The sequence below is a fragment of the Nothobranchius furzeri genome, chromosome 8 (assembly GCF_043380555.1).
Source record: "Nothobranchius furzeri strain GRZ-AD chromosome 8, NfurGRZ-RIMD1, whole genome shotgun sequence".
Taxonomy (NCBI): Eukaryota; Metazoa; Chordata; class Actinopteri; order Cyprinodontiformes; family Nothobranchiidae; genus Nothobranchius; species Nothobranchius furzeri.
In genome coordinates, this window is record NC_091748.1 from 37,580,921 (window position 1) to 37,586,153 (window position 5,233).

Genomic DNA, 5,233 nt, shown 5'->3' on the forward strand with positions numbered 1-5,233 from the left:
TGCTTTTGAAACTGACTGGATAATATAATGCATGATCAGGCCTGTGCAGAGACCTTTGAAGGGACGGGTGCTCAAATTTAAAAAAGGGCACACAGAATAATATTTTCAAACACCATGACATAACCACAGTATACCCGGCTGAATAACAAATCATATTTATTAGAAATTCAAAATGGAAGCGGATCATTATATACACCGTAAGGACAATGTAAAGCAAAAGTAACTTGTTTTGGTAAATTGTCTGTATTTGTATAATGCCTTCTTAGGGTTCTACAACCCCCCAAGGCACCTTACAACACAATCAGTCATTCACACACACACATTAACACACTGATGGTGATGAGCTATGATGTAGCCATAGCTGCTCTGGAGCGCACTGACAGAGGTGAAGCTGCTGAGCACAGGCGCCACCAGTCCCTCCGACCACCACCAGCAGGCAAAGTAGGTTAAGTGTCTTGCCCAAGGACACAACAGCATCAATCTCTGATTGAATGCAGGATCAAACCTGCAACCTTCCAATTACTGGACAACCTGCTCCACCTCCTGATCTATTGCTGTCCTATTTGACCTGATGATGGGGTACAATGTAGCTGTTGCAGGGTTGCTCCTCTTGCTGCTGCTGCTGATGCTGGAGGGCAAGGCTGTGTTGATCTCAGACTGTAGGTAGAAAAACGAACAGAGGAGAAATGTTAGTCAATTACAAAATTAATGTAAGATAATAAAAAATGGCAAAAATTGGTGAAAACTCTTAGAACTGTAAGACAGAAATATCTGAGACAAAACCTGTGGTAAATAAATGGAAATCTAAACATTAGTGGATAATAGAGGAGTTTATGTCAGAGATAAGAATGTGACAGAAATATAAACAGCAAGAGGTGTGTGTGTGTGTGTGTGTGTGTGTGTGTGTGTGTGTGTGTGTGTGTGTGTGTCTTCAATCTCCTCAGGTGATCTATCACTCTCCACTTGCTGTCCATCTGAGAACAAGGCAAAATTAGCTATTGTATGAATGAATTATGTAGTTATTCACATTTAACAGGTCTTGCACCTAATCCATGATCAAGTAGCTAACAAAAAACATTTGCTGGCATCAAAACATTGCAGTTGTAACTGTTGTGTATATTATTGTTTCTACACTTGTTGCTGTGATGCAACTTACCTGTACTCTTTTTTTATCCAGCTGGTGAGGGACCCACTGCCTTTAGCTGCCTCACATAGCTCTTTCTGACGCTGCTTCCGCCTCCTCTCCTTACGACGCATGTCTGTACAATGATATATCATAATTAATTTACAAATATTTTTTCATGCATATAAACCTCATGCATACACATACTGGGACATTTCATTCCTTTTCCAGAAAACTAACAGTATATAATTTGGCCACAAATTTGCTTCATGATGCTCATCCAGAATATTTCCATAATATTTTAATCATAGTGCTTTAGTAATTATAATAAAAATAAAGAATAAAACAATGTTTATGCTTTCATTCAGTTTTACTATCTACTTTGTGCAAAACAGAGAACTGTACAGATAAAATAATTTTGCTGTGAAAACAGTAGTTTTTTAAATGTACATCTTTAAAACATAATGTTTTTAATACAATGCATTCAAAAAGAGAGCAAATATAAACTCCAAAATTTTGAGAATATGCATAGTATTAGTGAACTAAAATACCCACCAGAAGGGCTGAGAAACCTTAAAATCTAAAACAAAACTATGTTCCCTAAAACGCTGGACCGAATTTGCAGACAAGGACTGAATATTTAGTAACACAAAACTTGTGACGGATGTTACCTTTAGTATTTTTCTTATTTCCTTTCACAAAAGGTAGCTAAATTTTAAATTTGTTCAAGTTTTATTAGTCCGCGAACCAGGAAGTGATTTTGTAAACAAGAAGCAGGGCCGTGTGTGAGACCCCAGTCACGTGACACGCAGCAGCAATAGGAATGCAACTTTGCGGTACCTAGTTAACAAAAATGACATTTTATTGGCAAATTCCCAATATTTAAGGTTGAAAAAATATTTTCGTTCAAGTACTTATGTACAGAATGTTTTTGGTTAATCCTAAAGCTACTGAGGTTCAGAATCGTTACCCAGCCACACACACACCCAGCTAGTAATATATCACACACACCTAGTGCCACAAAACAACTTAATAATGTACAAAATAATGTAATAACTGTGTATAGTAGTGTGCATCCTACTTACCGGTGTTAGTCCGTTTCTCCCAATCAATATGTATGTCCTAAAAGCTCTGCACCACTCGCTCGGCCATGAAGAAAACGTGGGGGCTTGCAGCTTGTTGTGACTGGCTGTGCGCTCTGGCGTGAGGAAGAGACGGAAGGGTCACATGACGGTATGGTCACGTGACTCACGCCAGCTATATCACATTATTAAACAGAAATTTTATTAATTATTATTTTTGTTATTGTTGAGGGGGCCTAGAAAAATGCACCTAGCAGTCAAATCCATGGCTGTGTCTCAATTCAGGGTCTGCATCCTTCGAAGGACCCAGCCCACCCGGCCGACGTGGGCTGCGTCCTCCGTCGGCCGGGTAGACCGGATGTTAACGGCTGTGAATTTGGACAGGCCTAGCCTTCATGAACTCCCTCGGCGAACGTTCCGTCGCCTAGCAACCGTGGAACCGCTGGGCAGAAGGAACCTTAAACGATGGAGCTCGACGTTTTATTTAGCTTTTTAACCCCCAGAGACCCAAATTTAGAAAACAACTGCAAAATCTTTTTTTAACCTTTCACATGTTGTTCTAGGAGGCCAGATAAACGGGCCTATTTACACATTTTAACAGCCAATAGTGTTGCAGAACTGAACAATAGGACCTATTAGCAATGTAAATGTGGTTTTAAAAAGAAAAAAAATGGGGAAGGTTTATTTTTGTGGACTTAAATCTGATGTTGTAATATTACAACCGTGGGTCTCTGGGGGTTAATCATTTCCTTGACTGCTGGAGAGCTAATTCCGAGAAAATACTTTAGACTAGCTGAGCCTGAGCAAAGATGTGATAATAGTTTTTAATACTTTCTAAGGGTCTTAATTTGACCAAAACCGATTTATCACCTTTTAAGACTTTTCAAGACCCAGTGGATACCCTCTAGTAAACAATTCTCATTTGTAAACAAAAATAAAATTCAAGAGTTTAATGCAGAACTGATTTTATTTAGATATTTCTTTTACATGTACATGTTTAATCTTCCTTAACCATTTTTTTCTAGCAAAGTAAAAAGCTGTCAAAGTTCTTCCTTCTCTCCTGTGCCCTCTGCTGCTCTGCCTCCCTCTGCAGCCTCAAGTCCTCCCCGATCAGCTCCAGAAGCTGGTCATCGCTGGCACCTTCCCCTGGATGCCCATTTTCTCCAGAATAGTCTTAACAAACATGTAAGAAAGAAACAGGAAGAGAAAAGAGGACAACGGGTTATTCCTTTCATGTTTTCGCAGAAAAAAAACCTCAAACGAGTTTTTAAAATATGAGATGTTATTGTACCTCCATGCCACAGCCGCCGAATACTTTGCTCCGGTGATCATGTGGTCCATCTCCGCCCTAAGCTTAATAAATTCCCTGGTTTTCTCTTTTGGTCCTAAAATACAAACGTCTATTACAATCAGGGGGAAACGTAGCGGGAGAAGTACGACACCGAGCGCGGCCGAACATACGAGCCGAGACCGCAATACAAGCACTTTTACTGTAACATTTCTAACTAAAATAACGTTCATGCATCACAAAAAGTCCTTACACTGACAGTTTTCAAGTTTATACTGACATTTATACGCGCAATCCTCTCTGACAGCTCCCGCTTCACTGTCCTCCATTGTTTTTAAGTTTTTCTGCCGGCCGGCCCGCAAGGCATCTTGGGAAATGCTACCTATTGAAGGATACACCCGACCCATCCTTCATTCAGGCGAAAAGAAGGCCGCATTCGTCGACCGCATTTGAAGGAGTCTTCGAATTGGGACAGGCCGAGTCGCGGCGCTGTGACGTAACCGGCCGACGAATCCGGCCGAGGTAGGATGCAGACCCTGAATTGAGACACAGCCCATGAAGCAGGAACAAAGCAGTTTTTCGCGGGCTCATAGGTGCCAAAGGACTATACCAAAGGGGTGGACTACACTAAAACGGTCATTAACTTATATAGAAATGTACTTTTTAAAAGGGAAATACAGCAGTTCTAGTTTTTAACTGATAATTTATAGTTCACTACATCCCTCCATTTTGTTGTCAATTATGCAAAACATGATACAATTTTGAAAGTTTTATGGAGACTGATTTGGTCTGCCCCCTCACTGCCCTCGTGTGGTCGCGTCTGTCCTGAGCTTCAGAAGCGCGAACAAACAGGTTTGGACTGGATTCAGCTGCTAAGCTAAGGAGATTTATTTCAACACAGTTAGGTTTTTAAATGAATGCACTCGCTGGGAGACAGTCTGGTAAAACATTAAGTCTGTCCATGGGTGTATTATGAGTTCTGATAATTCACCCATGAGTTTTTCACATCTGTAGCTTAAAAGCCAGCCAGCTAGCTAAATTGTTTAGCTATTGTTCACCGCTTGGTACTGTAATGTTACTGTGGAGTCATCAATAGTGTTGTTTGTTTGGATATATAATTTATCTGAAATAAAATATATAGTTATTTGCAATGTTAGGCTGCTATGCGCCTGTGCTTATGAGAGAAAATAATTTGAATATTTCATGGAGAAAACACAGCATTCAGCTCTAAGCCACAAACTGGTTTTCTGTGTCTCACCTGCTGTTAAACATTTGCTTTAATGTTAGGATGTTAACCCTTTTAAGCGCCAAAGTCGCTATATTGAGAGCCACAGCTACAAATATGATCCCTCTTGAAGTTACTACTTTACACCGGAAGATAGTGGACCTTCAGGCTGAGCAGCAGTTACGTGTGTGTCTATAGTGAAAGTTTCGGAGTTTTTATGGTTTGAAAACTGCCTCCCGCCGAGAGGCTCCCGGTCGGGGAGAGGAGGTAACAAGTGCAACACGAAGAGGGAAAATAGAGGGATAACCTTACAATTGCTGGCAGGTCTGGTCTTTGTGGACTGATCTCTTTGTCAGGCCATGACTGACTCTGATTAAGAAGCAGAATATTGACTCTCTGAAAAAGAAAGTCACTCATCCTGCCGGAAAGATTACACACGAGTGTAAGGTGTATGGAGCTTTCAGTGAACTATTTTCAGTTGGTGAAAAAAAAAATCATGAATGAAAAAATTTGGA

General features: G+C 40.5%; 1 long non-coding RNA gene across 1 annotated transcript; it reads right to left on the reverse strand.

Moving 5' to 3' along the window:
* Positions 1-302: 302 nt before the first annotated feature.
* On the reverse strand, positions 303-2,311 carry LOC129155825 (uncharacterized). The gene is made up of 3 exons (XR_008560191.2): positions 2,209-2,311; positions 1,157-1,259; positions 303-657 (listed from the first exon to the last, which is right to left on the reverse strand). It is a non-coding gene; the product is annotated as an uncharacterized lncRNA (long non-coding RNA).
* Between the last annotated feature and the right edge of the window lie 2,922 nt (positions 2,312-5,233).